General features: G+C 39.5%; 1 protein-coding gene across 3 annotated transcripts in view; it reads right to left on the bottom strand.

The window, feature by feature from the left end:
• LOC126483692 (zinc finger protein 714-like) overlaps positions 1 to 17,460 on the bottom strand; it is a 291,534-nt gene that overhangs the window by 262,554 nt on the left and 11,520 nt on the right. The window contains exon 1 of one of the 3 annotated variants that reach the window (XM_050106776.1): positions 3,569 to 3,709. The exons of the other annotated variants lie outside the window; for them this stretch is intronic. The gene's annotated coding sequence lies outside the window, so the exon portion shown is untranslated. Of the gene's footprint in view, positions 1 to 3,568; positions 3,710 to 17,460 lie in introns of those variants that run through there. 3 annotated transcript variants of the gene reach the window in all.

Genomic DNA, 17,460 nt, shown 5'->3' with positions numbered 1-17,460 from the left:
TGTGAACAGCATGTCAATGGCACATTTAGGAACCTTCACAGTGCAGCAGGGATCAGGGAGTCCTTAGGGTACTACATATATCACTCTAACCAACAAGTTTGGGGCAATAACTCCAACTGAAACTGAAAGTGAGCCATGTGAAACACTTCACTTGTCTGTATCTCATTCCCGGAGGAATGGTACAGGTCAGTGAATCAGCAACAATATACAACAAATAATGATATCCCTTGGAGAAATAGCAATTAGGGAGGAGAATAATCACCAGTCACCTTGTACAATTAGTGTTTATGCCTAGGGACCTCATTCACATAGAATTTCAACCAAGCTCACAGCATGCAACATTGTCCCCAGATTGTGGTCCACTGGTTCCACGCAAGTACAAAGCTTGAACAACAGACTTCAAAACTTATGTAAGAAGTTAGGTTGTGACTTTCTGGACTTGTGACACAGGACTGACAACTGTAGGGTTATCCTAAATGCCTTGGCGGTTCACAACACACTAGAGGCTGCTACCTACACAACTGAATGTGTGTGGGATCCATTCCAGTCCAGATTAGGACAGTTGTAGAAGACTCGGATTTATCAGAGTAAAATCCAAAGAAATGCCACATACTGATTAACACCCTATTATCAACTGCCTTAATATTTGTCAGTGTGTCCCACTGAAACATTCCAAAAAAGGAGTGTCGCTAACATAACACTTGAAACTGAGCTGATCATGGCCCCTTGGTTCTGAGTCACGTGGAAGGTCTGAATCAGAGACTCTGAAGGTTATATGAAAAGCTAGCTTACGACTTCCCGGACTTGTGCCATAGGGTTGACAACTGTAGGCTCCCCCTATATGTGTCAGGTGTGCACTATGGATCAGGGGCTGCTACGCAGGTAGATGACTGCTTATGGAGTGCACAGAAAGCTTTTTTTTTTAATCAGGAAACTCTCCATCCAAACCAGGTAACAAAAGCTGTAAGGAACCTAGAAGTATCCATGTGAGATCAAAAGAAATGCTTTCCACAGGTGAGAGTACTAAAATCCTAGTGGCTAACTGCCTAAGCATCTACAACAAAGTGCCAGAGTTCAAAATGCTCCTGGAAAGCAGTGAAACTCTCATAATACTAGGTACAGAAAGCTGGTTGAAACCTGAAATTGATAGCAGTGAGATTTATGGAGAAAATATAAGCATATATCAAAAGGATAGGCAAATGGGAAATGGTGGGGGTGTATTTGTCACAGTAGACAAGAAATTCAAACCAAAAACACAGAAATTGAAGCTGCATATGAGATTGTTTGGACAGGACTCAGAATCAGAGGTGGGTACAAAATGGTAATTAGATCCTTCTATCACCCACTAGACTCATCTTCCGAAGTAAACGAAAACTTTCGACAAAACCTAAGTTAACTTGTACATAAGTTCCTCAATCATACTATAATCACGGGTGGAGACTTTACTCATCCAACATTCAATTGGGAATATTACAGTTTTGTCAGTGGTGGACTTGATAAGACATCCTATGAAACATTACTAAAAGCCTCCTTTGAAAACTACCTAGAACAGACAGTTTGTAACCTCAAACACAACTGAAGTAAATTGAATCTAATGGTAACAAATACACCTGATTTCTCTGAAGATGTCCACATCAAAACTGGTATCAGTGAGCATGATGTGGATGTGGCAACAATGATTACCAAAGCACAAATGACAACTAAAACAAGCAGAAATCAAACAATGGACAATCCAGTATGGAATATAACAATATTATGAACAGGAAAGTTGCTACTCACCATACAGCGGAGATGCTGAGTCACAGATAGGCACAACAAAGAGACTGTCACAAATAAAGCTTTCGTCCAAACGCAACTCACACATACATGACTGCAGGCTCAGCCTGAGACTGCAGTCATGTGTGTGTAAGTTGCATTCATGCGAGTGTGTGTGTGTGGGGGGGGGGGGGGTTCTGTTTTTGACAAAGTCCATACTGGCCGAAAGCTTTATTTGTGACAAAACAAGCAGAAAGATACATACATTCAGTCAACTAGGTAAAAAAAATCATTAATACCATATCTCAATGACGAACTTGAAACTTTCAGCACAGGGCAGGGGCATGTGGAGGAGCTATGGCTCAAGTTTAAAAGAACAGTTGTCCATGCACTGGTTAGATATGTTCACAATGGAAGGGACTCTCCACATTATATACCCACTGTCAAGAACCTTCTAAGGAAACCGAGACTACTGCATAAGACTAGAGAGACACTGAATGAAATGTGATTAGCTGTTAAGAGAGCAATGCGTGAAGCCTTCAATGAATACCACAGCTGATTATTGTCGGTACATTTTCACCTCTCACTTTCTCCTCTAACTCACACTCCATCTCACTGCTATATACTTATGGCCATTCATCATGGTTTCCCCCTTCCCTATATACACATATATATCCCTCCATCACTATTCCTTCTCTACTCTTACACAGTACATAAATACACATAAATATAATCAAATAGAATTACACACATACAATACTCTAGTTAAAAATAAAAAAAATAAAGTTGTAGGTCAAAGACAAAGTAGTGGAAAAGTTATATTGGCAACACTATGAAACACAAACAATAATAAATACTTGAAGTACAAAAACAGACAGAATACAGTGGTGTGCATAAAAGTGTGTAGTGAAAAACATAAGAAATGCATACTGCTACAGAACATCTAAAAATTAGATCAAAATTATAAGTGTCTAACACAGAAAAACAACAATGTGCTAGCAGATGGTATTTCCCAATTTAGGCGAGAAATCAGCCGAAAAATCACCGTAAGTACAAACCAACCTATTCTAAACAAACTGTTTTTCGATCTAAAAGCAAATCAAAATGTAAATAAGTTAATTACAGACCACTGATGATGCTTTACCTCAATAAAGCGAAATGCATCTGATGAAAAAATCATGCATTTTTGTAGTTGCAATGACAGAACAAAAATACCCTCAAGAATATTGTCAAAAGCTCTTTCACAAAACCCAAAGAAATATTTTGCTGTATGTAATGGCTTTCAGAGGCGCCAAAGTTAGTATCCAACCGCTAGTGAATGGACAGGAACTGAAATTGAGGATAGGAAAGCAAAACCGAAATGCTTAACTCTGTTTTCAAATGTTCCTTCACAAAAGAAACCAGGAGAATTGCCCCAGTTTAATCCTCATACTACTGAAAAGATGAGTGAAATAAGTATTAGTGTCGATGGTGTTGAGAAACAGGTGAAACTGTTACAATTGAACAAAGCTCCAGGGGTAAAATTCGAGAATAGGTCCAGTGGCGTACTTCTGTGTTTCAAGCAGGAATGTTATCAGCCACAAGGTGTAATGGGAACAAAAGAAAGTGTGTCAGGTGTTTGTACTTCACAGTCAATCCAAGAGCAACAAACAGATGACATGTTTTGAATACATTAGGAAGAGAAATTGAAACATTGCCTGTAAACGAGATCATAACTGCAATGCAAGGACAGTTTCGCTACTCATGATGTAATCCAAAAAAATCAAACAATAGAAAATGTAACAATATTACGAAAAGGGAAGTTGCTACTCACCTTATAGTGGAGTTGTTGAGTCCCAGATAGGCACAACAAAAAGACAGTCACAAATAAAGCTTTTGGCCCATAATGCATTGAAAAACAGCAAAATCTATGGTTCCAATTTTGGCACTGTAAATACATTGCCTATGTTCTTGCTTCTCATTGGTTATTTGAAAGTATCATCCCACTGGCTACTTGAGACTGATGTGTTGCCACCATATGAGCAGTAGATAAGCTCCACCGTGACTACCCTGATTTAGACTTTATTGAGCTCCAGGGCCCCCCGGAATACCTATCGGAGTCTAAACTGAATCTGCAGCTGAGTTAGCTCGTCTTCTCACTACAATCTATTATATATCCCTCAAACAAAAAGCCCGCAGTTCATGGTCTAGTGGCTACCATTGCTACCTCTGGATCAGGCGTCCTGGGTTTGATTCCCAGCTGGGTCAAGCATTTTCTGTGCCCAGGGACTCAGTGTTTGTGTTGTCCTCATCATTTCATCATCATTTGGGAAAGTGGCAAGACTGGACCATAAAAAGGATGGGAATTAGTACACATGCTGATAACAATGCAGTTGAGTGCCCCACAAACCAAATATCATCGTCGTCATCATCGTCATCATCATCATCATCATCACAAACAAAAAACTATGCCCAGTTCTTGGAAAACAGCGCAATCAAATCTTTCTCCAAGAAGGATAGTACAAGTGATCCACAAAACTGCCATCCAATATCCTTGACACTGATTTGTTGTAGACTCCTAGAACATATTCTGAGCTCAAACGTAATGAAGTATCTTGAAACCTCCTCCATGCCAAGCAGCATGGGTTCTGAAAACATCCATCATTTGGAACCCAACTCACCCTTTTCTCATGTGACATACTGAAAACTTTGGATATGGGCAGTCAGATAGATGGAGTATTTCTTGATTTCTGAAAAGCATTTGGCACGGTGCCACACCTATGATTATTATGGGGTATCAAGTGAAATTTGTGAATGGATTGAGGACTTTTGATAGGGAGGACTTAGGATGTCATCTTGGATGGAGAGTCATCATCAGAAGTGTGCTGGGACACTTGCTGCTCATGTTGTCCATTAATGACCTTGCAGATAATACTAATAGTAACCTCAAACTTTTGCAGACATCTATAATGAAAAGTTATCTGAAAAAGACTGCATAAACATTCAGTCAGATGTTGATAAGATTTCAAAGTGGTGCAAATATTAGCAAACTTGTGAATTTTAAAATTTTCCCAGCGAATTGACTGTTCAAACAAATTTCAGGCTTGCAGCCGGTCGTCGTTCAATACTTCGCACGATATTTCAACTGGGCACCTGCCAGTCATCTTCAGGTGAGCCGTCGCAGACTGGCGAAAACGTCCTCCGTTCCGCAATATATAGCATACTGTACCTATCCTGCACATGCGTCGAAAAGTTGAACAACACTGCCCGCCGGCAGCGCCCTCGCTGGTGGAATAGCGGAACTCAGTCGCCCTCTGTGTTGCTGTTTGCCACGGCCGTCGACGCACTCTGTCGTCTTCGATTTGAGCAAATCGTGGAGATGATGGGATTCCATGCACTGTCCAGCTGGTAGCCGCTGTCACGGTTTAACAGATTTTCCGCCAGTCGTATTTCTATGGATTCTTTAATAATGGAGTCCCAGAAAGACGTTGCTGTGGACAAAATCATTGTTTTCTCATACTCCATTGAATGTCCAGTAGAAATACAATGTTCAGCAATAGCGGACTTGCTTGGTGGCAAAAGGCGGGTGTAACGTTGATGTTCAGTGCAGCGTTCTTTCACGGTGCATGTGGTTTGACCTATGTAAGCCATACCACATTGGCATGGTATCTTGCAAATTCCGGCCTTTCGCAGTAACAGATTGTCCTTAACTGATCCCACAAGGTCCGCAATCTTCGATGGTGGGCGGAAAAGCACTTTTATCTGAAATTTTCACAGGATTCTTGCTATTTTAAACAAAGTGTTGCCAACGAAAGGAAGAAAAGCTAAAGATTGTTCCGGCATGTTCTCCTCTTTATTCACTTCCTGCTTCTTAGTTTTAACTGTTAGTGTCCTGTTAATCTGCTGGATGGAATACCCATTTTCGCTCTATACTGTCTTTAGATGAGCGAGTTCTTGAGGTAAGCTATCTAGATCTGAGACAGTATGAACTCTATGAACAAGTGTTTTAAGCAAACTCATGGTTTGCGATGGGTGATGGTAACTCGATGCTTGCAGGTACAAATCAGTATGAGTGGGTTTCTGGTAAACTGAATGCCCTAGAGAACCATCATTCTTCCTTCGAACCAGGACATCCAAGAAAGGCAAACAACCATTGTTCTCTATTTCCATGATGAACACGATGTTGCTATGAATGGAGTTGAGGTGTTGTAGAAACTCCATTAATTTATCTTCTCCATGAGGCCACACTATGAAAGTGTCATCCACATTCCGCCAAAAAAGCTGTTGGCTTCAGGGCAGCTGATTCAAGTGCTCTCTCTTCAAAATCCTCCATAAAAAGGTTGGCCACCAAAGGAGACAGGGTGCTACCCATGGCGACACCGTCAGTCTGTTCAAACTATTCTTGATTAAACATAAAATAAGTTGAGGAAAGTGTGTGCCTGAACAAAGCAGTAATATCAACAGGAAATATGTTACCAATCAGTGTCAAAGAATCTGCAAGAGGAACTTTTGTAAAAAGTGAGACCACGTCAAAACTTACTAGAAGGTCTGCACTGCTAAGACGAAGAGCCCCCAGTCTATTGATAAAATCAGCTGAGTTTCGTATGTGATGTGAGTACTTGCCTACGAAAGGTCTCAGTAAGGAAGTGAGATGTTTAGCTAAATCATATGTAGGAGCTCCAATGTTGCTCACTATTGGACGCAGAGGAAGACCCTCTTTATGAATCTTTGGAAGGCCATACAGTCTTGGAGGTACACAACCATGTGGTCTTAACCTCTTGATGGTCTCTTGCGGTAAGGAGGAGGAATTTAATAGTGCTGAAGATTTTCGTTGCACATGTCCTGTAGGATCGTAATCAATCCTCCTATAGGTATAGTCACTTAGCAGACCATACATCTTATCTTTATACACACCACAAGGTGTGAGGCAACTGTTTTGTTACCTCGTGGTGTGTATCACTTGTGCAACCGATTCTAGAATATTGCTCGAGTGTATGGGACCCATACTGCCAAATGAGGGTTGGTTGATTTGGGGGGAAGAGACCAAATGGCGTGGTCATCGGTCCCATCAGATTAAGGAAGGATGGTGAAGGAAATTAGCCATGCCCTGTCAAAGGAACCATCCAGACATTTGCCTAAAGTGATTTAGGGAAATCACAGAAAACCTAAATCAGGATGGCCAGACGAGACGCGCGATTAAACCATCATCCTCCCAAACGTGAGTCCAGTGAGCTAACCACTGCACCATCTTGTTGGTAACTAACAGGGGATGTTGACCATATACAGAGAAGAGCACCACAAACACTCAGAGATTTGCTGGGGAATGTTACAGAGATATGGAAGGAATTGAATTGGAAGGCTCTTGAAGGTAGGTGTAAAGTATCCTGAGAAAGTCTATTAACAAAGTTTCAAGAATCGGTTTTAAATGATTACTGTACAAATATACAACAACCCCCTACACATCAGTCATATAGGGACCACGAGGACAAGATCAGAGTTAGTTCAGCATGCATAAAGGCATTCAAACAATCACTCTACCTACACTACATATGCGATCGGAACAGGAAGACATTCTAATAATTAGTACAATGTTATGACTGGAAAGTTGCTACTCACCATATAGCGGAGATGCTGAGTCACAGGGGGCACAACAAAAAGACTGTTCGAAATAAAGTTTTCGGCCAGTAAGGCCTTCGCCAAAAATACACACACACACACACACACACACACACACACACACACACACACACACACACACACACACACACACATCCCCCCACCCCACCCTCTCTCTCTCTCTCTCTCTCTCTCTCTCTCTCTCTCTCTCTCTCTGTAGTGTAGCTACAGTTGCCATAGACTGCAAACAGAAGGCTGGTTAAAACATGCAGTTGACAGCAGTGAGATTTTTGGGAAAATTCTAAGTTTGCATTGAAAAGATGAACTGACAAGAAATTGAGATGGTGTATTCACTGCAGTAGACAACAAACTCAAATCTGTTGCATTAGAAACTGAAAGTGTATGTGAGATTGTTTGGGTAAGATTCAGCAATAAATATGGGCATAAACTTATAATTGGGTACTTCTGTTAACAACCAAATTCATCCCAGATATAACAGAAATCTTTAGGTAGAACCTCAGCTCACATGTATATTACCCAATTGTTCTGTCATCACTGAAGCAGGCTTTAGTCACCCAACGGTCAATTGGGATAATTACAGTTTTGTAAGTGCTGAGACTGACAAGAGGCGTTGCAAAATAATACGAATTCTCTGAAAACTACTTGGATATTTAATTTGGCAGTCCACTCACTTCAGAAATATATTAGACCTAAAATAAAAGAATAAAACAAAACATTCGGTGAAGTAGATAAAAAGACAGCAGTGTCATATGTCAAGTAGGATCTCAAAACATTTATCTCTTGCCAGGAGCATGAATAGGAACTGTGGTTCAACTTTAGAAGCACAGAACAGGTAAGTATCTAGTACAGCACTTCATGATGGGAGAGGCTCTCCATGATAAACAGTCACCACAATGACTTGTGCATAAAAGGTGTAGTAGCAGTATCTTATCCACAGACCTCTCATAATACCCAAAGAATTTCCGCTCAAAAGTAAAGGCTTTCAGTTGAGACCAAAGTTAGTGTCAAGAAACTTGTAGATGCCACAAGAACTAAAATTGACAGTAGAAAAGCAAAACCTGAAATGCGGAAATTTGTTTTCAGATGTTCCTTTACAAAGGAGGTTACAAGAGGACAAACAACACCAGTGTAGTGACACATATCTCGCTGGGACAGTGAGGCACATCCCTATGTCTCCCTACCAATGAATGATACTTGCAAGAAAAATAATTTATATAGTAAGAAAATAATAACATAAAATAATCTGTCCAATATAAATGGGGTCAACTGAACTTTGCAGTTTGACCATGACATAACTGCTCTGTGTTGTGTGATGCCATGGTGGCACAATTTGTGTTTGTTGTGTTGAAGTACACAGTAGCACTCTCTAGTGTGGGATGTTATGTTTCCAAATTATTTGTGAGTGATGTTAGTGATTATTTGACTCCTCGAGTGCTGTTTGTGGAATTTATATTAGAAGAGTTTGTGACAGCTTGTTAGCATGTTATTTTGAAGTTGGCACTTACGGGTAACAGATTTGTTTTCGGGTTTGGAATTATTAATGTGGTGTCTTGTTTCTGACTGTAGATTTAACTTTGTGTTTTATTCTTGTAAGTTACCAATAGAATGATAAAATCCACAAGCAGATTCCTGTATGCCACAATGGTGAACAACATGTCGACCGTAATTAAATTCCTACAGTCATTCAGTTGAATTGTTGAGTATGTGAAGTGTTACATTTGGGGAGAAAGTATGAAATTAACAAAAGTTGTAGCAACTTGGATGAGGGACCTGTATATGTGATGTTGTTGCCAGGACAACGTATAGTGTTCTACACAGAGTGATTCCTGTTTGGGAAGGCTAGGCTGGTCATTCAAGAAATTGTGTTGATGACATATTATTTTTGCTATAACTAGATTCCTGTGTTGGCTGAATTTGGCTCGAAAGTATGCTTTTTATGGTTTCATTTATTTTCATTGTAGTACTTATGGTAGACGTGCTAATTTGCACAGTTTTGTGTTCTTGTATATCAAAATTGGTGTTGATGCAATTTTTATGAATTTTTGCATTGTGTTGTTAGTTTTTGGTAATTAAGTTGCATCGTGATTGGTAGGTAAGTTTTTGGAGCTATGTGTAAGTCTAGTATTGTGGACTACATTTGAGCTATACATGTCAAGTAAAATTTCTGATGGTTTCATTTATTTTAATTGTAGTATGTATGGTATGTGTGCTTATGTGCACAGTTTTATGTTGTTATACATCAAAACTGGTGTTGATGCAATTTTTTATGAATTCTTGTGTTGTGTTGTTACTTTTTGGTAATTACGTTGGATTGTGATTGGTAGGTGGGTTTTTGGAGCTATACAGGGTTTTACAAAAAGGTACGGCCAAACTTTCAGGATACATTCATCACACACAAATAAAGAAAAGATGTTATGTGGACATGTGTCCGGGAACGCTTAATTTCCATGTTAGAGCTCATTTTAGTTCCGTCAGTATGTACTGTACTTCCTCGATTCGCCGCCAGTTGGCCCAATTGAAGGAAGGTAATGTTGACTTCGACTCATTGCTCTACAGTACTAGCATCAAGCACATCAGTACGTAGCATCAACAGGTTAGTGTTCATCACAAAAGTGGTTTTGCAGTCAGTGCAATGTTTACAAATGCGGAGTTGGCAGATGCCCATTTGATGTATGGATTAGCATGGGGCAATAGCCGTGGCACAGTACGTTTGTATCGAGACAGATTTCCAGAAGGAAGGTGTCCCGACAGGAAGACATTCGAAGCAATTGATCGGCGTCTTAGGGAGCACGGAACATTCCCGCCTATGACTCGCGACTGGGGAAGACCTCGACCGACGAGCACATCTGCAATGGACGAGGCAATCCTTCATGCAGTTGACGATAACCCTAATGTCAGCGTCATAGAAGTTGCTGCTGTACAAGGTAACATTGACCACGTCACTGTATGGAGAGTGTTACGGGAGAACCAGTTGTTTCCGTACCATGTACAGCGTGTGCAGGCACTATCAGCAGCTGATTAGCCTCCACGGGTACACTTCTGTGAATGGTTCATCCAACAATGTGTCAATCCTCATTTCAGTGCAAATGTTCTCTTTACGGATGAGGCTTCATTCAGTGATCAAATTGTAAATGTTCACAATCAACATGTGTGGGCTGACGAGAATCCGCACGCAATTGTGCAATTACATCATCAACACAGATTTTCTGTGAACGTTTGGGCAGGCATTGTTGGTGATGTCTTGATTGGGCCCCACGTTCTTCTACCTACGCTCAATGGAGCACGTTATCATGATTTCATACGGGATACTCTACCTGTGCTCCTAGAACATGTGCCTTTACAAGTACGACATAACATGTGGTTCATGCACGATGGAGCTCCTGCACATTTCAGTCGAAGTGTTCGTACGCTTCTCAACAACAGATTCGGTGACCGATGGATTGGTAGAGGTGGACCAATTCCATGGCCTCCATGCTCTCCTGACCTCAACCCTCTTGACTTTGATTTATGGGGGCATTTGAAAGCTCTTGTCTACGCAACCCCGGTACCAAATGTAGAGACTCTTCGTGCTCGTATTGTGGACGGCTGTGATACAATACGCCATTCTCCAGGGCTGCATCAGGGATTCCATGCGACGGGGGGTGGATGCATGTATCCTCACTAATGGACATTTTGAACATTTCCTGTAACAAAGTGTTTGAAGTCACGCTGGTACGTTCTGTTGCTGTGTGTTTCCATTCCATGATTAAAGTGATTTGAAGAGAAGTAATAAAATGAGCCTTAACATGGAAAGTATGTGTTTCCGGACACATCTCCACACGACATATTTTCTTTCTTTGTGTGTGAGGAATGTTTCCTGAAAGTTTGGCCGTACCTTTTTGTAACACCCTGTATATTTCAAGTAAAATTTCTGATATAAGGTTTTTTTTGATATTTTATTTAATTGGGGTTTTGTTTATTGCTAAGGATTTAGTTTGCTTGATTTTCTGCTTAATATTAGTTTTAGTATGTCTTCATCAATAGGATCATTGTCTAGTTTGCCCTGCAGAAAACCTCTAATTCCTGTGTTTTTTGTATTAATTTCATGTCATTTCTGCAATTAACTATCTTATTTGCATTTGTTTGCTTGAGTAATGAGTGATGTTATGGTCCCCATAACGTGCAAGTTTGAAAAAGGGGTGTCTGCCATCACAACGAGGTCACAGTGTAAAGCCGATTGGTGGTACTGCAATATTCGGTCTTGCCTACAAATGTACATGTATACTGAGTGTCGATGTCCATCTTTAGCACGGAACAGTGGTTGTGGCGAGAGAAAATACCAGCTCAGGTGTAGCAACGCGTATTCCAAGGATCGCCATCCAGCCATGGAGATGTGCAGTCTTCCCAAGAAATGCTATATCAACACATGTTTAAATGGAAGCTATATAAACTTTTGAGATTGATACTGGTCATGTATTCAGAAGCATTAACATATCAGATTAGTATTAGTTGTGAATATATTTAAGGTAGAAGAAAAATATCACTTGTTAAATTATAAATCAGAGTTAGGGCATTTCATAGATATTTTTAGTAGAATAGTGGGCACTGTGACCCAAACAAGGTAACAATACTTGGTGACTTGAATGTAGACGCAACACCTTGCAATAACCATAACAGCAAGCTAATAGATACCCTTAGCTCCTATACTCTTATGAATGCAGTAAACTCAGATAAAAGAGTAACTCAGTCTACTTCAAGTAGAATAGACTACATAATACTAAGTAAAGAGGTAAAAGATAGCATTAGATGCTGGACTGTGGACTTCCATACTCAGACCACAAATGTCAGTTTGTAGACTATGAACACGTAAGCATCCAAGAAAGGACTCAATTTTATGATATTATTTTACAATATCTTAATTTTTGCTGTCCAGTGAAAGAAAATAAGAAAGTAGTAACTCGTAACCAATATTTAAAAACACCAGTCTGACTCTTCCAGCTTACATGATTAAACTCAGGCAAAATATCGAGGATCTAAGTGTGCTACGTAAGTCAACTAAATAGCAAATATTTAAGGATAAGTACAATCAAGCTAAAAAACAATTTCAGGAACAGCTCTCAAATTTAAGAAAACAGGTTCTAGATAAGGAAATAGCTCAGTTAACAAATATATGGAAGACTTCATGGAATATAATAAATAGATATCGCAAAGTCACCCCTAAGTTAGATGCTCAAATTGACAGAATCCAACATGAAGGAAACCATATTAATGATCCAGATAAAATCTGCAAATGAATATTTTATATCTTCAGCTGTGAATCCAGTTAATAACACAGGTCTGACTCGGATGGTAAAGCCTTACCGTAGGCTGGAAACTGCTTTTGAATTTAAGGAAGTGAGTGTGGAGGAAATAGGAAAATTAATAAATAACTTAAAGAATAAGACCTCATCTGGCTGGGATGGACTGAGTAGTATTATAATTTAAAAAATGTAACAAGGAATTAGTTGGAATAATTACCCATATGATCGACAGTAGTATCAGGGAGCACACAGTTCCAAATTTATCGAAGAAAAGTACAGTTAAACCTGTGCATAAAAAAGGATCGAAAGAAGAGCTATCAAACTTCAGGCCCATATCACTAACACCAATTTTTGGTAAAATAATTGAAATTGTTTTGTTGACACAACTTATTGATTATTTCACAAAGAATAATTTACTAGCAGAAACACAGCATGGATTCAGAAAGCATCACAGTACCATTACGGCAGTTACTGAATTTCTCCACAAGTTGTATGATGCCCTGGATGAGGGAATGCAGACAGCAGGGATATTTCTAGACCTTACTGAGCTACTACTAAGGAAACTGGAAACTTGCACTATAAATGCCACATCCACTGATCACTTATCTAACCAACCATAAGCAGTGTACAAAGCTGAGTTATGAAATTACTGATCAGATCAAACATTTCCAATTCAACTATGAAACAGTAAAACAAAATGTACCTCAGGGCTCCATGGTCTACATTAATGATTTAGAGGCACCTCTGTACACCCAGTTAGTAAGTTATGCAGATGATACCTCACTTTTGTTCTTTTGCTAACAAACTAATGACTTTACATTGGCTGCAACTGATGGCTTAAGTCAAATAACTACTTACTTCCATGATCAAGGTCTAAAAGTCAATATTAGCAAATCCCAGCTATTACCATTTAAACTTGGTAATTCATACCAAACCTGTATTTATAATATAAGTGGCATCAATAAAGTAGACACTGACAAATGTAAATTTTTGGGGATATACCTAGATGAAAATCTTAGATGAGTAGACCTTATCAATTTTGTATGCAATAAAATCAGTAGTTCACTGCACTTAATTAGCAAACTACCAAAATTAGTCTCTGAACAAACATTAGAAACTGCTTATTTTGGGACAATATTTGTATATATTAATTATGGATTAGAGGTATGGGGATGTGCTGCTGACAGACACATGAACAGAATCCTAACACTGCAGAAAAGAGCAACCAGGACCATGCATCGACTAGGATACAGAGATTCATGTAGGGAAACCTTTGTACAACATAAACATCTAACTGTATATTCCTTGTATCTGCACAAATTAAAAACATTCTTTGTGGCCCATAAAAATAATGAAACTAAGTGCTCTGATGTGCATACCCATTACACAAGACAAAAAAATTGCTTCTTCAGAAACAGAACTAAACCAAAACCAACAGATCATAGTCCTTGGATTAATGGCCAGATATGGTTTAACAAACTTCCAAGTGCTATAAGATGCCACAGAGGTAACGTATTCAAAAGGGAATTAAAATCATTCTTAACTCTCAAATGTTTGTACTCACTGAATGAATACTGATATTAAAATGTAGCTATCCTTAAATGCAGGCCTAAAGCTTCTATCTATACGATGTACTATTCTGAGGTGATTGTAATATATATTATTTTCGCAACAACAAGCTGTAAATTCAAATACCTATACTATGTAACAGCTGTATGTTGCATTATGAAGTAATGTAACATATATTGCCAAGTGCATCACTCGTTAAGTGGCTTCCTGTAAATGTGAATTGCAAATTCCTACTGTTTGTACAAAAATTGTATAAAATGCTATGACATTTGCAAAAGTCACCAGTTGGTGATTATATGCAAAAAAAGATAATAAATAAATAATGGTGGGGAAACTTTATAAAATGTGGTGCAAAAGAGATAATTTTTTTTTTTTTTTTATCTAAAGTAATTACTACAGCCTCTGCCCACGAACCATGGACCTTGCCGTTGGTGGGGAGGCTTGCATGCTTCAGCGATACAGATAGCCGTACTGTAGGTGCAACCACAATGGAGGGGTATCTGTTGAGAGGAGAGACAAACGTGTGGTTCCTGAAGAGGCGCAGCAGCATTTTCAGTAGTTGCAGGGTCAACAGTCTGGATGATTGACTGATCTGGCCTTGTAACATCAACTAAAACGGCCTTGCTGTTTCGGTACTGCAAACGGTTGAAAGCAAGGGGAAACTACAGCCGTAATTTTTCCCAAGGGCATGCAGCTGTACTGCATGGTTTATGATGATGGCGTCCTCTTGGGTAAAATATTCTGGAGGTAAAATAGTTCCCCATTCGGATCTCTGGGCGGGGACTACTCAAGAGCACGTCGTTATCAGGAGAAAGAAAACTGGCGTTCTACGGATCGTAGCGTGGAATGTCAGATCCCTTAATCGGGCAGGTATATTAGAAAATTTAAAAAGGGAAATGGATAGATTAAAGTTAGATATAGTGGGAATTAGTGAAGCTCGGTGGCAGGAGGAACAAGACTTTTGGTCAGGCGAATACAGGGTTATAAATACAAAGTCAAATAGGGGTAATGCAGGAGTAGGTTTAATAATGAATAAAAAAAATAGGAACTCGGGTAAGCTACTACAAACAGCATAGTGAACACATTATTGTGGCCAAGATAGACACAAAGCCCACACCTACTACAGTAGTACAAGTTTATATGCCAACTAGCTCTGCAGATAATGAAGAAATTGATGAAATGTATGATGAGATAAAAGAAATTATTCAGGTAGTGAAGGGAGACGAAAATTTAATAGTCTTGGGTGACTGGAATTCAAGAGTAGGAAAAGGGAGAGAAGGAAACATAGTGGGTGAATATGGATTGGGAGAGAGAAATGAAAGAGGAAGCCGCCTGGTAGAATTTTGCACAGAGCACAACTCAATCATACCTAACACTTGGTTCAAGAATCATAAAAGAAGGTTGTATACATGGAAGAAGCCTGGAGATACTGGCAGGTTTCAGATAGATTATATAATGGTAAGACAGAGATTTAGGAACCAGGTTTTAAATTGTAAGACATTTCCAGGGGCAGATGTGGACTCTGACTACAATCTATTGGTTATGAACTGTAGATTAAAACTGAAGAAACTGCAAAAAGGTGGGAATTTGAGGAGATGGAACTTGGATAAACTGACTAAACCGGAGGTTGTACAGAGTTTCAGCGAGAGCATAAGGGAACAATTGACAGGAATGGGGGAAAGAAATACAGTAGAAGAAGAATGGGTAGCTTTGAGGGATGAAGTAGTGAAGGCAGCAGAGGATCAAGTAGGTAAAAAGACGAGGGCTAGTAGAAATCCTTGGGTAACAGAAGAAATATTGAATTTAATTGAAGAAAGGAGAAAATATAAAAATGCAGTAAATGAAGCAGGCAAAAAGGAATACAAACGTCTCAAAAATGAGATCGACAGGAAGTGAAAAATGGCTAAGCAGGGATGGCTAGAGGACAAATGTAAGGATGTAGAGGCTTATCTCACTAGGGGTAAGATAGATACTGCCTACAGGAAAATTAAAGACACTGACAAAAGAGAACCACTTGTATTAATATCAAGATCCCAGATGGAAACCCCTAAGCAAAGAAGGGAAACAGAAAGGTGGAAGGAGTATATAGAGGGCCTATACAAGGGCAATGTACTTGAGGACAATATTATGGAAATGGAAGAGGATGTAAATGAAGATGAAATGGGAGATACGATACTGCGTGAAGAGTTTGACAGAGCACTGAAAGACCTGAGTCGAAACAAGGCCCCGGGAGTAGATGACATTCCATTGAAACTACTGACAGCCTTGGGAGAGCCAGTCCTGACAAAACTCTACCATCTGGTAAGCAAGATGTATGAAACAGGCAAAACACCCTCAGACTTCAAGAAGAATATAATAATTCCAATCCCAAAGAAAGCAGGTGTTGACAGATGTGAAAATTACCGAACTATCAGTTTAATAAGTCACAGCTGCAAAAAACTAACACGAATTCTTTACAGACGAATGAAAAAACTAGTAGAAGCTGACCTCGGGGAAGATCAGTTTGGATTCCGTAGAAATATTGGAACATGTGAGGCAATACTGACCCTACGACTTATCTTGGAAGCTAGACTACGGAAAGGCAAACCTACGCTTCTAGCATTTGTAGACTTAGAGAAAGCTTTTTACAATGTTGACTGGAATACTCTCTTCCAGATTCGGAAGGTGGCAGGGGTAAAATACAGGGAGCGAAAGGCTTTTCACAATTTGTACAGAAACCAAATGGCAGTTATAAGAGTCGAGGGGCATGAAAGGGAAGCAGTGGTTGGGAAGGGAGTGAGAAGGGTTGTAGCCTCTCCTCGATGTTATTCAATCCGTATATTGAGCAAACAGCAAAGCAAAACGAGGGAAATGGAATTTAGTCAAATTAAGTCGGGAGATGCTTAGGGTATAGACTAGGAAAGGAGGATATAAGATGAACATCATCAAAAGCAATACGATGGTAATGGAATTTAGTCGAATTGAGTCGGGAGATGCTGAGGGTATTAGACTAGGAAAGTAGTAAAGGAGTTTTGCTATTTGGGGAGCAAAATAACTGATGATGGTCCAAGTAGAGAGGATATAAAATGTAGACTGGCAATGGCAAGGAAAGCGTTTCTGAAGAAGAGAAATTTGTTAACATCGAGTATAGATTTAAGCGTCAGGAAGTCATTTCTGAAAGTATTTGTATGGAGTGTAGCCATGTATGGAAGTGAAACGTGGACGATAAATAGTTTAGACAAAAAGAGAATAGAAGCTTTCG

The sequence above is a fragment of the Schistocerca serialis genome, chromosome 6 (assembly GCF_023864345.2).
Source record: "Schistocerca serialis cubense isolate TAMUIC-IGC-003099 chromosome 6, iqSchSeri2.2, whole genome shotgun sequence".
NCBI classification, from domain to species: Eukaryota; Metazoa; Arthropoda; class Insecta; order Orthoptera; family Acrididae; genus Schistocerca; species Schistocerca serialis.
This window is presented reverse-complemented; position numbering and strand designations above follow the sequence as displayed.